The sequence below is a fragment of the Paroedura picta genome, chromosome 1 (genome assembly GCF_049243985.1).
Source record: "Paroedura picta isolate Pp20150507F chromosome 1, Ppicta_v3.0, whole genome shotgun sequence".
NCBI classification, from domain to species: domain Eukaryota; kingdom Metazoa; phylum Chordata; class Lepidosauria; order Squamata; family Gekkonidae; genus Paroedura; species Paroedura picta.
Window position 1 is genome coordinate 147605556 of NC_135369.1, and position 16411 is coordinate 147621966.

General features: G+C 44.6%; 1 protein-coding gene across 1 annotated transcript in view; it reads left to right on the forward strand.

The window, feature by feature from the left end:
* LOC143822494 (protein eyes shut homolog) overlaps positions 1 to 16411 on the forward strand; it is a 672231-nt gene that overhangs the window by 84829 nt on the left and 570991 nt on the right. The gene's annotated exons all lie outside the window — the stretch shown is intronic.

Here is a 16411-nt window from a genome sequence, read left to right on the forward strand (position 1 = left end):
ATGACTGCTTAGCTTTCAAGCTCTGATGAGATCAGGCTGTACCATGCTGCCTTCCCTTCCCAGGACTATGATTATAGAATTAGAAAACAACATGAACAACAAAACTAAGGCAAGCTATACCATTCACAAAATGAATTGCAAATGTACTAGACAATGCAGAGGATACTTACAATAAGCAGCAATCCTATTCCCTTATAAAAGCAATCTTATGAACTGTTTCAAACCCTACGTTCTGAACATTTCTGGTTTGCACATTCTGCACAATGCTAGAAGTATGGAAGTTTTCTTGACCTCCTCAGGCAGGTAGTTCTTCTTGGGAGAAGCCACAGCCATAAATGTATGGGTACAGTCTAACCCATTGGCAGGGTGGCACCTTCAGAAAGCTTGACTTAGTTGAGCTAAGGTATTGTGCAGCATAGCAGGCCAGAAATATTGCCCCATAGGTACCATTGGAATATGCAAGATCTATAGTGTGCATTATTCAACAGCATATGAATAATTTTCTACAGGGGCATTGAGGGATATGTGTAGTTATTTTATTTAGATTAGGAACTTTCTGTTCCTGGTATTTTTCAAATAATCTTCTTCTGTGGCTCATTTGGGGACTTCTGCTCCTTTGACCACACTTCCTCCTTGTTTACCTTCAAATGAAGAACAGTTAGACTGCTAGGGCTCTCTTGCTCCTCTCTCACTTTACCAAGTTGTTTCAGTTATCAATAAAGCTATTCATTCTTTAAGCAGGTATTAGTCTTGGTCTTTAACCAAGACCATTAAGGAACCAGAGATTATAATCAGTACCTTGAACTGAACCCAGTAACTGATGGTGATAGACAGAGTGACACTTTACTGGTTTAGTGCATATCAGTTTCACCCCATCAAATGTGGGAAGCTCAGTGTCCTTCAAGACCAATCAGCATTTCTGCCATCTTGTCAGGATTCCATCTCAACTTTGTCAGTCCATAACCATTTAATCACAGTAGTCAGGCACTGACTCAGGACCTTGATAGCATCACTGGGGAATCCGGTTAAAGAAATACAGAGCTGAGTGTCATCAGCATAGTGTCATCATCTGAGTGTCACCCCAAATCAAAATAATTGCTCTTGAATGCTAAGTCCCATAGCACAGTCTGATACCAGATGGTGGGGGAGGCTCCTTCATTGGAAGTTTTTAGGAGGAGATTGGATGAGCACCTGTCATGTGTGGGTGTTTTTTAAGTCTCCAAGAAAGTGGAGAGCTGGGCAGGATGACCCTTTATGGAATCTTCCAGGTCTATGTGATTTTGAAGTTGTTCTCTATATCATCATGGCCAGAAATTAGAGACCAGGTGAAAATCGGCCACACCATTCTCAGTTTATTTAAAGTAGTGGATAGAGGATTCCCTGATTTAGTGACCAAGGAATAATGCCCCAAGTCAGTGATGAATTTATGATGTACACCAGAGACTCATCAACATGTTCTTTACAAGATTTCATTTAACCAAAATGGACAAGGATCCAGAGTATATGGGGTAGCCTTCACAATCCAAATATCCTGTTTATATCCATCAAGCAAACTGAATCAAAATGTCCAATAAACAGACTGAAAAGTGTACTGGATAGTTCTAGTGTCAAATATATTACAACCAACATCCAAATGGGAACATTTTAAAGAGATTTTCTTTGAAAAAAAATTGCAGAAGTGTCACAACTAATTACCGGTTTCAGAAGATGTGAGGACTTATATTTTGAAGTCAACTGGTGTCAAAATGCAGCCTCTTTGCTGTCATAAAAATAAGGGTTTCAGGGTAGACTGAGAAGTTAGGAAATAACCATTGAAAGGGTGACACTGGGGGAGAGGCAGGGGGAGAGAAGCAGAAGCTCTTGCTATGCCCCAGCTCCCCTGGATGCAGTGTTCTAGGTAAGTGTGGAAACATATCCCCCACAACTGAAGGAGGGAGGAGCAGCCACTGCCACTGTCCTTGAGTTACAAGTCAGTAATGGTGGAGGTAAGTGGAGGAAAGAAGAGCAGAAGCCCCTGCTACCCCCGTCTAGCACTAATGGGCCACAGCTATGTGCAGGTAAGGGGGATTTATTAAATTTGCAGATAATACTAAACTGGGAGGAGTAGCAAACACAACAGAATACAGAATACAGAATCAGATTACAGGATGATCTTGATAGGCTCGAGAAGTGGGCTAAACTGAATAAAATGCAATTCAATAGGGACAAATATAAAGTTCGGCATTTAGGTAGGAAAAACTATTTATACCAATATAGGATGGGGGAGACTTGTCTTAACAGTAGGATGTGCAAAAAGGATCTAGGAGTCTTAGTAGACCTTACATTGAACATGAGTCAGCAGTGTGACTCGGTGTCTAAAAAGGCAAATTAGAATTTTGGCTGTATCAAATGGAGGATCATGTCCAGATCACGGGAGGTGATGGTACCGCTTTACTCTGCTCTGATTCAGCCTCACTTCGAGTACCATGTTCAGTTTTGGGCAGCACCCCCCCAGCAGGCGGCAGGAAGTCAGGGGCGCTGGCAGGAAAGAAAGTGGAGCAGGGGCTCAGGCGGTGGCGACGTCCCTTGGCAAAAACTACCCCTCTCGCTGGGCCTCAGTAAAATTGTCAAGGGTAGTCTGGTCCTCGGTGATAAAAAGGTTGGGGACCACTGCTCTAGATGGTTTCAGATGGTAGCTGTGTCAATCTTCTATAGAACAACTGGAATTGAGCCCAGGAGCACCTTAGAGGTCAACAAGATTTTTAGGGAATGAGCTTTCGAGAGCCGAAGCTCCTCCCTGATGAAGGCAACTTTGACTCTAGAAAATGTATACCTTCAAATTCTTGGTGCCTAAGGTGTTACTGGGCTAGAATCTTACTATCAGTTTGGTGTAGTGGTTAGGAGTGCAGACTTCTAATCTGGCATGCCAGGTTCAATTCTGCACCCCCCCACATGCAACCAGCTGGGTGACCTTGGGCTCGCCACAGCACTGATAAAGCTGTTCTGACCGAGCAGTGATATCAGGGCTCTCTCAGCCTCACCCACCCCACAGGGTGTCTGTTGTGGGGAGAGGAATGGGAAGGCGACTGTAAGCCGCTTTGAGCCTCCTTCGGGTAGAGAAAAGCAGCATATAAGAACCAACTCTTCTTCTTTTTCTATCACTTCCTAATGTCTGTTCCATCTTCAGTATTTCAACATATTTTCTTAATTGTACATCTCACTAATGGAGCAAGCTGTATGAATGAAGCTAAAGCTTGCATAGGGCAGGCAGTAGGGGATAGATTTGGAACAATATCAGCTTTTTGTAGCAGCCCACTTGTACTACATGTTGGAAGGTCCCCCTAATCTTAAGCAGTAACTTTTCCATTGGGTGCATGATTTGTTGTTGAAACTGGTTGCCACAATCTTATTGCATTCACAAGACACTGAAAATAAATTTCAAAACTAATTATTGTAGGTCACTTAAAAGTTACCATTACTACCTTTCAGACAATTCAGAATCTACAAGTTATTGGTATTCATTACAGGCATACATTTATGTCTAGTTGTAATGCTTATCTTTGACTTAGTTGCTAGACTTTTATCATTTGGTTTCAAAAGGCAAAGATGTCTTGCCAAGTCTACTGTCTTAGTAACCAATATCATACACTGGGTGTGCTTACTACAGTAGCTATTTATTTGTATATCTAAAAATGCAGAGCTGCTCCTTCCTGAGCTGCCTGTAGCTTTTGGACTTCTTATAGCAAGCTGTCTAGAAACATGCTTTACATTGCTGCCTCTGAAGATTCAGGTCATTGCGATGCTGGGAATATTTATCTATTAATACTGTTTAAGACCCTCTTGTGACGCAGGGTGGTAAGGCAGCAGAAATGCTGTCTGAAGCTGTCTGCCCATGAGGCTGGGAGTTCAATCCCAGCAGCCGGCTCAAGGTTGACTCAGCCTTCCATCCTTCCGAGGTCGGTAAAATGAGTACCCAGCTTGCTGGGGGGTAAACGGTAATGACTGGGGAAGGTACTGGCAAACCACCCCGTATTGAGTCTGCCATGAAAACGCTGGAGGGCGTCACCCCAAGGGTCAGACATGACCCAGTGGCTCAGGCGGCAACAATGTCCCTTGGCAAAAGACTACCACCCCCCGGGCCTCAGTAAAATTGTCAAGCGTTGACCGGTCCCCGGTGATAAAAAGGTTGGGGACCACTGATGTAGGGGATGGAGCAGAACTGTTCTCTCTTGCCCCTGTAGGAGCTACTGTAGGAGGCAGGCAATGTTTTGTTTGTTTGTTTGTTTTGCCCCATTAGCTAGTTAGCAAGTGGCCAGCCCACAAAATGTGTGTGTGTGTGTGGGGGGGGGAGGATGGAATTCTTACAGATCCCCCACTTGTAAATCTTTTAATCTGCATCAGAAAATAACAAGTGGGGTGTGAGGCTAAACAACTTCCCTTGTTAATGTGATTTTAATAGGTCTGCTCCAGCTCACAGGTGTTTATGGTTTGGAAAAATCTACTTCCAAAGTGCAGAGTGGGCCCAGATCTGGCTTTGAACAGGTCTAGACTTAACTTGAAATGAGGTTATGATTTTCAAGTGGACTTGAAAGGAATTGGTATCCACAGTTTCTGCTCAGGCTTTCTATGCATACTTAACCAGAATGTTCTGTTTGCTACTTGATTATCTTAGTACTGTCTATCTAACATAGTATTACCTGGCAGAAACTCCCTCACGAAGCGCTTTCCCCCAAGACATGTCAGGAAATGGACCTGGCTGTGAAAGATGTGGTTTCTTCTGTTTTTCTGTGCTTAGGCCTCGGGTCACGTGGCAATATCTGGATGAATGAAGTAAGGTTGCCCCATTGCCATACTGATATTGCTGAAAGTGGTATTGACTGCCCAGATTAGAGGGACAGTTTAAACTATCACACATCTTTAATCCTTAAAGCATTACTGGATTGGAATAGGGCCTCTTTGCAGGGAAGTGGCAAGCCTCATGTGGTGTAATATTTTCTACCCTGTATCCAAAAACGGCATACTTAGTGGTGTGAATCAATTTGCTGCCACTGAGAATTTTTATTTGCAACTTCTGTATGTGAGAAAAGTTGAAATTGCAAAGCCTATAAATGGGGAATGAGGAACAGAAGGGAAAAGTGCACAAGAAAGAAACTTTGTGACCTCATTATTTCTAATCTAAACCCTTTGTAATGCATTCCTGCTGCTGATGAGTCATAACAAAATCAATTTTGTTTGTTCTTTTGCCCTTGATTCAATGGTTTTCTGAAAGCACAGTGACATCTTTGGAGAAATCTGAGTAAAATATGAAGTTTAAACAAACAAATATAAAATGATGCAGGCACTTTACAATGGCTCATTAGAAATGAAAGGAAAAGCCATCCATCAGTGTTTGGTACAAATGAGATATTTCATGCATGGCCAATGCCTATGACATGCACAAAGAAACAAAATTTTGAAAGTATGGGGAACTGCTAGTAGCATTAAGTCCTATTGAACCATGGAAAATGAGTAATAAGCAGTTTCATGTAAACACACATACAAAGAGCCACTGTAAAAGACGCTACCTTTGTTTTCAAAATGAAAGGTTATATTTCTAAAAACAAACATAATATTTCTCAAGCTAACACAAGTGGGCACCTTCCCAGACCTTGAAACACAACTATTACTTAGTGGAATCCTATACAGGTACTGCAGTCCTATGCAGAGTTACTTCCTCGGGAGTTTAGCTGGAGCAGCTCTGCATAGCAGTAAACACAGTGCACTCAGAAAGACACCAGAGTTTTCTCAGCTGGAAAGCTGTTATCCCTCCTTCCTGGTAAACTGCTGGATGTGTTGGTGGTGCCAGCAGGTGGGATTTGTATTCTAGGACCATGGGATTAGTTTTAGAATCATAGAATCATAGAGTTGGAAGAGGCCATACAGGCTATCTAGTCCAACCCCCTGCTCAACGCAGGATCAGCTCAAATTCTTGGGAATTGGTTAGAGAACCGCACTCAAAGAGTTGTTGTCAATGGTGTTTCATCAGACTGGAGGGAGGTGAATAGCAGGGTTCCTCAGGGCTCGGGGCTCGGCCCGGTACTTTTTAACATATTTATTAATGATCTAGATGAGGGGATGGAAGGACTACTCATCAAGTTTGCAGATGACACCAAATTGGGAGGACTGGCAAATACTCCAGAAGATAGAGACAGAGTTCAACGAGATCTGAACACAATGGAAAAATGGGCAAATGAGAACAAGATGCAATTTAATAAAGATAAGTGTAAAGTTCTGCATCTGGGTCAGAAAAATGAAAAGCATGCCTACTGGATGGGGGATACACTTCTAGGTAACACTGTGTGTGAACGAGACCTTGGGGTACTTGTGGACTGTAAACTAAACATGAGCAGGCAGTGTGATGCAGCGGTAAAAAAGGCAGATGCCATTTTGGGCTGTATCAACAGGGGCATCACATTCAAATTCAAATTTATTTTAATACAGCACTGCAGCCATGACATCAGAATCACAAGATGTCATAGTCCCATTGTATACGGCAATGGTCAGACCACACCTGGAGTACTGTGTGCAGCTCTGGTGGCCTCACTTCAAGAAGAACGTAGATAAAATTGAAAGGGTACAGAGGAGAGCGACGAAGATGATCTGGGGCCAAGCCCTATGAGGATAGGTTGAGGGACTTGGGAATGTTCAGCCTGGAGAAAAGGAGGTTAAGAGGGGACATGATAGCCCTGTTTAAGTATTTGAAAGGTTGTCACTTGGAGGAAGGCAGGATGCTCTTTCTGTTGGGTGCAGCGGAAAGGACACACAGTAATGGGTTTAAACTACAAGTAGGATGCTTTGGCCTGATCCTGCGTTGAACAAGGGGTGGGACTAGATGGCCTGTATGGCCCCTTCCAACTCTATGATTCTGTGATTCTATGATTCTATGAATTGTAGTCCATGGACCTCTGGAGGGCCACAGTTTGACTACCCCTGGCTGTGGAGGCTATGGATTAGAGCCTGGCCTCTGCCTTCTGACTTTCTTCTTTCACTTTTTCAAAGGAAAGATTGTGTGGCTTTAAGAAGTCATACCCTTGCTTCAGGAGGGGAGTGTGTCCTGTCAGTAGCATGGATGCCTCTTGTCCATGAGCTGGTCAGGCCATGTGCCTTTCTAGGGGTTTCATTGTCACTGGGTTCTTCCTCTCTGTTTTCTGGCTCTCTGTTGAGGGCCAGTGCCCAGAGCAGTAGGTGGTCCTTGGCCGCCCCTGTGTGTGCCACTCAGAGGGACATCATGGGGTGCCACTGCCTGGTTTCTGGGTGCTGCTTGGTTGTCTTTGGTTTCTGGCATACTGCTGTCTTTGCATAGCAGAAGGGCACATTCTTATTTCCTCCTATGGAACGGAACAGCTGCAGCTCTGGTACATCAGCAGCCGACCCTCAGTGTTGTGCTGCCCATTATCAATTTACACCATGCAAACTTGTAATGTCAGGGCTCTTCTGTGCATTGTTGAAGATATGCCCATGGGATTTTAGTGGAACAGCACAACAAAGGTTAGTTATGAATAAATCTTTTCAAAATCCCTGGGGTTTAGCTACCTGTTTTCCTTTAGCCTGTAGTCCCCAAACAAACACATGCTGGATTGTTTAAATGCATTATATATCTTTGACATTTATAATAACTCATAAGTGTATTGGGTTTAACATAATTATCAAGTGTTTTTCAGAAGAAAATGTTTCATTGAAATTAACTTAAAATAAGATGGCATGGTATGTTATTTTGCTCCCCGCCTATCTACTCTGCATTGCCACTTTATTTCACTGGTTAGAGACCACCAATAAAGTACTCAATTCAGAAATAATTTTACTGAGGAGAAAAACTGGCCATTTAGGAAGTATACACATAGGAACTGTACATATTGCTTTGTTTTGGAAATTGCTTTTTCAAAGAATAATGTGAAATCCTTCTAGCGTAAATGACTTTTTAAATCAACCCCCCCACACACATATAATTGAATTTTATTTTATAGCTATCTTGTTTCTGGTTACTGTTTAAATTGTTCTATTATGTTAGATCAATAAGTATTATGGAAAATGACAACTGCAAACAGCACTGGTAGAGATGTTCTATGAAAAGAAATACTTTCTTTTTACTAGCACAAAGGCGGGCACATTTGGAACAGGTAATTATCATATTGGTCCCCATTAAATGCCTCCTTGGCTGGGTAAAGAAGGCAATAAAAGTTTTTAAAAGCAGAACTTTATTGGCAAAGTTCATGAAGCAGGGTGGGGTGGGGGGTGTTCCCATAGTAAAAATGCATATCTGCATAAAGGTCCTGAAGTGTTTTTGTTCACACTCTCTTCTGTAACCTGGAAGGGGCTGTAATAAAATATTGATAGTGTTGCTCTTCAAAAATTGCCCATAAAGAAAGCTTGAGTTAAAAACCAGGTTATTTCTACTGTGACAGGTATCAAAGACGGGTTAGACTGGAACTGCCACTTGACTTGCAGAGGGACTGAAATACTGAAATATTTCCCTCCAACGAATAACTGTGCAGATCTAAGCAGTGTTATGCCATTTTAAACCATTGACTGCTGTCCGGGTTCACGGGGTCTGTGCTAGGCTTACGGTCCACCACGGTGTCGGGGCTCGAGGTTACTGGGTTGGAACAACAGTTATCTGGTAGGCAGACGTCTCAGAAATGGAGAGAGACTAGACTCTTTGCTTTTCTCTGCTTCTGGGTTCCTGGTAGTTCCTTCACTATCATGAGCCCCTCCTCCTCCTTGACACTGACCTTCCATTTAAGTAATTTTCCTTCCCTGTATCCCCGCCCCCGAACCCTTAAAGGGACTGACTCTGCATCTTACATCAGACGCGGTGCACGTGGTCTCTCCCGGGCGTGGCCAGCTCGGGCTTGTTCCCGCTCCAGCATCCTCTGTGGCAGTCCGTTACCTCCATCCACTTCAGTCCCTTCCGTCCCTGCTCGTGAGGCCCTTCGTTGGTCTGCCTTTATTTGTGCCATCACCGCTGCGCTTTTTGGAGTCAGGTCTGACCCGCGACGGTCCCGTGATCCGGAGTCGGGAAGACAGGTGACTCCTGACAACTGCTTAGGATTGGATTGTAAGTCTAGTGCAGGGGTAGTCAAACTGCGGCCCTCCAGATGTCCATGGACTACAATTCCCATAATCCCCTGCCAGCGAATGCTTATGGGAATTGCAGTCCATGGACATCTGAAGGGCCGCAGTTTGACTACCCCTGGTCTAGTGTGTAGGGAAGGTGTGCCCCCCCCCCACATACACACACCTTGTCCTGCAAGCACGTGCAGGGAATCACATCATTCTTTTAAATAAATGAAATATTTTTCCTCGTGCTCATCCAGTTGAGAGAGAGAGAGTTTGACTTAGTCTGAGTTGTCTTCACACAACATTGAAATGCCTAATGCAGAATCTAGAGTTGTCAACTTTGGTTTGTGAAATTCCTGGTGATTTGGGACGGAACCGTGGGAGCTTGGCGGGAATGACTGCCATTTCCTCCAGGGACCTCTCTGGAGATCTCTTGCAGTTGCAGGAAACTGCTCAACCCCAGCTGGAAGATAGCAATCCTATCAGTCTCACAACAGATGGATTCATCAAACAGTCCAGCTTTTGGGTTTCAGTATTTGTTAGAGGTGCTATGCATATTATTACGCATTAAACACTAATGTGTCATTTTAAAAATAAAATGTTTGTATTTATATCTTTTCTCTTCTGTTTATATGACCTATAGCAATGTGGCTTTTAAATATTTCAGTTTGCAGCTTGAATGACAAAGTTGGTATTAAAATTTTAAGTATCTACTCAGGGCCTAAAAGCTCGGATAGTAATTAATATTTTTTTGTAAATCTTATTAATGGTCGAGCTTAATCTTTCCAGCATAATATAAAAAAGCAAATATATTAAATTAGGGTGTGTTTTTCCAACTCTGTATCCTTTTAGTGATATTTTCAAAAGTGCCTCATCAAGCCGTGTAGTAAATAATTGGGTAGGGTACTCCCTATACGTGGGCAAATGTCATAATTGTATTCTGCAATTCTAAATCTATATAGATTCAATCATGCAGCCACTGGCATGCTTCAGTTAAGTGTCTAGAGAGAATATAGAGAGTCAGTGTGGTGTAGTGGATAAGAGCATCTGCTTCTAATCTGGTGAGCTGGGTTTCATGCCCTGCTTCTCCACATGCAATTAGGTGACCTTGGGCTTGTCACAGCACCCCATAGCCTCTTCCCTTTTCTCTCCTTCTAGAGTTGTTAACTTGGAGATTTCTTGTAATGGATTTTCCACCTCCAGAGAAGAGTTCCCCCTCAGGTAGCCAGCTCCCAGGATTGCCAACCTCCAAGTGGGACCTGGGGATCTCCTAGAATTACAACTGAACTCCAGATAACAAAGATTTGTCCCTCTGGAGAAAATGGCTGGTTTGGAAGGTAGACTCTGTGGAATTAGATTCAACTCTCCCCTTTCCAAACTCTGTCCTCAGACTCTACCACAAAATCTCTAGGAATTTCCCAACCCAAGTCAGGCGTGGCTCTATTGAGTCCTCCCTCAAATCCCAAAATAGGCTTGAAAAGGGCCCTGCCTCCCTATGTCTTTTACTGACAGAACCCAGCCTTGAATACTTTGGTTGTCTAGCCATAGCTACTGAGGGAAAATGTTCCTTAAAGTAGCGATCCCCAACCTGTGGGCCGCAGACCACATGTGGTCCTTCGACTAATTGGAGATGGGCCCCGAAGGACACCTTCTCTCCCCCCCCGGCCCTTTACTTCATCCCCCCCAGCCCTTTACAACACACTTCATTGTTGTGTCAGTTTAACTGTCATGAGTTAAAATTTCCATGAGAATAAAATGTTCCTTATGTTCATTGTTGTGGCGTGTCTGTATCTTATTTTGAAGGGATGTTTAAACATTACCATAGTGATCAGAGAGCGCTAGGGTAGTGGTTGAGAGTAGAGGAGTAAACTACCCCCCACCGGGCCTCAATAAAAGGTGTTGAGTGGTCCCCGGTGATAAAATGGTTGGGGACCACTGCCTTAAAGCTTTAGGCACTCCTTTTTATCTTAAAAAAATTTTTTTTAAGCCCTTGTATTTTTGGTTTAGATTTCACATTCCTCCCCCCCCCCCCCCCAATCTGGGTTTCCCCTGTTCCTTACATATGAAGATTTGTGTCAAAGTCAGATCTGGGGAAATCCAATCATACATATTATTTAATTTTCATTTTTTATTTAACAAAAATATACTTCTCCTTTCTACCTCGGAAGAGCCACCAAGGTTGCTAGCAAATTAAAAACATAGTTCTAAAATCATATCTTAAAATCCATTAAAATGAACCAAATCCTCCCACATAAATTGGAGATAAATGACATATTAAATCATAAATACAACAATTAAAACATTGGATATGAAGGAGGGATCACCAAGGAGTCACAAATGGAAACAAACAAAAAAAATCCTTCATCTGTTGGTGGAAGATGGTCAAAGAATTGTGGTAGGGGGACACCTACTACCTTTTCTTCCTTTCCCCTCCCCTTATTTATCAATCTGCCCTCATCCCCTTCTTCCTCACCTTTTCTGTATCTGTCTTCCCCTTTTCTTTCTTCCCCCTAATTCCCTTAACCTGCTTTCTCCCTTCATTCCTTGTATGTAAGTCTGCCCCCTCTTACTTCCCAGCCCTTCTCAGTATCCCACCTCTCTTCCCACACCCCTTCTCAATCTGCCCCCTTTTCTCTCCTTTTTTCTCCATTCCCCCCCATATTTCCTTCCCTAATGCCTCCTCTTTTATCTCTCTCTCTCCCCTTCCCCCAGATAATCTCCCCCCTCTTTAGGAACCATTGAACCTGATGAAAGCCCACCCATCCCCCCAGAGTTGCTGTGGCCTGCTTGTTGGCAGCCATGTTTGCTGTGTTAGGAATTGCCACAGGGCCCATGGTAGCTGCTTTGGCAGAGGTCTCTTCTAGTAAGTATTCTGCACATCTTCACAGTACTTTGGAGGGATTTAATAATCCAATGTATTTATTTTTAATTTTGAGATTTTCCTGAAAATCTGGGAGGGGAGGTTCCCCACGTTTCAATTAAAATATCATTTATCCCCAAGTTTGAATTAAAATATCATTTATCTCAATGTGGAGCCAAGTGAGCAGCAGAACAACAGTGGGTAGGCTGGTGACTGGGCAGCAAGGTGCAACTGCGTCATTTGGTGAGGTGGTGGCGGGTTGTAGAAGCAGCGGGTTGGGGAGGGCAGGGTGGGTGGGGTGCGAGGAGTTGGTGCACAGTAGTGGCCAGTAGGTGTGGAGGCTGGTGATGGAGCACAGTCCTGGGGGGTGGCTCAGGCTCCACTGGTGGCACGGAGGCAGTGGTGTTTTGGGCCAGCATGTCAGTGTACCGGGTCTTCGGCTGGGCTGCAGGTGGATCCTCGGCAGGGCCCTCTCCACCTCCTGACCACCGGCGGGTGAAGCGGCGGGGCAGTGGAGATGTGTGCTCCACAGCAGCCAAGCCTGTATGCAGCTAGGCTGCTAGGGAGGGCAGGGAGCGTAGGGGCCAGCCCAATCTGATTGGCCTGTATTCAAGCTTGGACACCCTGGATGCACTCCTCCCATAGGGGTATTTCACAAATATATAGAGGAACCATGGATGGTTAAGGATATGGTCATATTACCTTTTCTTTTAAAAAATAAAAAATATATATAAAAATAATTAACTCCCACCCAATTGGCAAAAACCTTAAACTCTTGCAGGGCCATCAAGAAATCCCAGTGTTTAATGAAACCCTGATAAGAAAACTCATTATAACTGAAGAGTCTGGGATTTTTCAGTTTAGAAAATGTACAACTAAGAGGGGGACTTTATAGAGTTTTATGAAATTACTTCCAGGATACTAGTACTCAGGGACATCAAATGGAGCTGATGGGCAGTAGATTTGTGATGGGGCAAAAAAGAAAATATCTCTATACAGAGAGTGATTAAAATATGGAATTTGCTGCCAAAGTATGTGGCAGCAGTGATTGCCACAGGAATAGACAGCTTTTATATAGATTCATGGAAAATAGGTCTATCAATGGGTACTAGCCATGGTGACTGAGGAGAACCTCCATGTTCAGAGGCAGTCATATTCTGAACCCATGTACCAGGAGGCAACAGCAGGGGAAGGCCTTAGCCTCTATGCCCTGTTGTTCATCCTCTAGTGGTACCAGTTGACCATGGTGTGAGAAAGGAACTAGATGGACCATTAGTCTGATCCAACAGGGCTCTTCTTATGTTCTTACTAGCTTCAAAGCCCATTCATAAGAATGAGCTTTGAAAGGGTCCTCCCTGTCAGCCTCCCAGTGGCTTTCCAGGCCACCTGGAAGCACTGAGAGCGAGGGGGTGGGGGGTGGGGGAGAAGGAGTGCTTCCCGGGGGCCTGGCAAGCCCCGGGTGTGCTTGCTAGGCTTTTAGAAAGCGCTCCCTTCCCCCCCAGCCGGATGGCTTCCGGGGGGCCCGGAAAGCACACCCGGGGCATCTGCAAGGCCCCGGGTCTGCTTTCCAGGCCTTCGGGAAGCGCTCCCTCTCCCCCCTCCCCATGGCTGGGCCTCTCACCTGGGGCCCTGGACGTGAAGCAGCAGAGCCACAGTCTGTGAGGCAAGAGGTGAGGGCTTGATGAGGGAGGGTGGGAGCTGTAGAGACAGGGCCAATCAGGGTGCAGCTGGCTGCACCCTGATTGGCCGTGGAGAGGCTGGACCATTTGTCCCCCAAGGCTGTTTCACAATTATTAAGAGGCTCCAAATAGATAAGATATCGGTTTCAGTGAGTTTCTATCTTTCTATGTTTAGTAAGGAAGAAACTACTATTTTCTCGTGCCAGAAAACGAAACATTCTATTTACTTGTGTTAGAGATTATTTCCTATCCAGGATGCGAGCTGCTTCATTTTTATTGAGTGTCCCAATTCTCAGCTTTCTAAAAGAACTATAAAACAGATACAATATGTAAAGTAGTTATATATTTGCCTATAAAGTGCTATTAAAATTACAATTATTTTCAGTGAAATACGTGGCATTTTATTGCCAGGAGTTTTATTTAGTGTGTAATAAAATGGAAGGGCAGTTGCTTCATATCCAATTAATTGGGGCCTTTATGAGCTAGGAACTGACCGTTTCATTTATACGTTTTCATTTTTATCTCTCTAAAGCTGTTGGGCATGGCCCAGGGGAGAGAGTACTGTTGATCCTATTTTCCTTCACGGGGATTTCAAAAGCAGCTTGATCAAAATGAACAGTTCGCCATGAAAACAAAGCCTACCTTTGTATGTACAGCCAGGTTTGCTGGATCATCAGTTTTGTTCTTGTTTTGTTTCCTCCCTCCCAAACACTTGTGAAGTTCATTTGTGGTTCTTGTATATTTGTGTGCATATGTTAATAAGCAAGCATTTATTAAATGGACAACATAACAATAAGGATTTTGGGGAAGACTTTTCTCTCTGATTTCTTCTACTCCCACCTCACTCCATTTCATCTTTCCCTACAACTATTATTTTCTCCAAGGACCGTGTCAAATTTATTTGTTACGAAGACCAGATCTGAAATAAATGTGACTTTGTTGGGCTGGGCTGCATATGCCATAAAACATGATGCCAGGTACCTAAGATATAAATGCTATGACTTTATAAAGGACAGCAGCTAGTAAGCTCTGAGTTTATTGATTGCACTGCAAGGCTGGTGCGGGGGGGGGGGGTGGCAGAGTAAAACCCACATAGGCAGACTGGACACCCAGTGGTACAGCACTGGGCAGATGCTACCACATAGCCTTGAGAAAGGCAAACCCTTTCTCCAGCCCGCTCCCAACTTTGATGCTGCGAGTCTATGTCCCAGGGTAAAAACACAAAGCAGCTGGGTATAGTGAGTTCCCCCTAATCCCAAACCACCATGGAAGAGGACTGGGGAGATAAGCTAAACTGACCCTTCCACCTGCAGAAACTTATAAATGGCAAGACCCACGCCAAGCAAAGCCCAATAAACTGGAGATGCCCATGCTGCAGTGGCTGCTTCTGACCAAGGTAACCAGGTGAACCATGGCAGGGAAAAGCTGAGAGTTCAAGCCAGAGAAAATCAGCAAGGCAGCAGATGTCCCAGGCTTAAGGCTGCTGGATCAGTTGATGGGGGACTGGGTACCACATGCCCAGGAGAGGCCCCAAGCCCCCCAGCAACCAGTATAACCAGAGATGGTTGGCACTGCCCCACCATGAGGCAGCAGGTACTTATGAAGGCCTCTGGATGGTTCATGGGGAAGCGGGGAGGCCTAGCCAATGAGTTACATGCTCAGTGGAAGGACTAATCTTTGGAAGAAACTGAAGCTGTTGAAGAATGCCCTTCAGTAGTCTAAAACACAGCCATTGCATGGGGCACACAAATGTGGTAACAGTACTGGCCACCAGCAAGCCCCAGCAGAGCTCCCCCCATGTACAAAAACTGATTTCTGTGGCCATTCAGGACAGCATCCCTGGAACTGTAGGCTGAGGTGTGTGACCTTACCTTGGAAACCTGAGTCAGCATGAATGCAGCCATGTTGCTCCCAACTTACCAATGAGTTCTGCTTTACTGCCGAAAACAAAGTTGTTATGCTGGACTGAAATCGCAAATGGAGTGGCTCTGGCAACTTGCTCCCCCCCCCCAGAAGCCTCTTGTTTCTTCTTTTACAGTACTTGTTTGTGAGCCTTATGAGAACCCTGGTCAGGCCTGTTCTAGCTCCTGGAATATTCCCTGTCATTTTATCAGTGCATCTAGCACGAAGGCAAGACCATCAACGAGATTGTGGCAGCCTTCTGGAACAAGGCAAGATTCTTTGTGTTCCATGACAGGGATGAGATGCTCCATGACTGGCTGGTGTGTGGCCTCGAAGATTGGCACACCCAGTGCTGCCTTTTTGCTATGGAGAATCCATAAGACAAGGTAGTGCTGGCTACGGCCACACAAAGCACCAAGAAGGTCCTCGGTTCCAGTCTGCCAGCGCACCACCGTCATCAACCAGCCTCTGTGCACCATGAGCTTGTCTCGTCATCCAGATCCATCATGGAGAAAGACATAAAGGTCAACCACACAAACTACTCCAGAGCCAGACTCGCCATCCAGCTGCATATGAAAAAAAGAAACCTCAGGCTACACTGCATGGCCCTACTGACAGTCCCCTCATCCATCAGCTGTTCCTCTTCCACCACCACCACCGCCAGCATGCATCTCCATGCCAAGCCCATGATCTGGCTCACAGTTACCTGAAGGTTCACCCTGTGAGATGGATCTTGACACCAGCTCAGCACTCACAATAATCTCCAGCACCACTCTCCAGCACCTCTGCCTGGCCTGAGGTCCATCCCTGCATCCACTACCACCCACTATGAATGACATTCAGGTCACCAAGATCCCTGTTCACAGAACTGGGGACTTCCATGAATCTTCAAGTC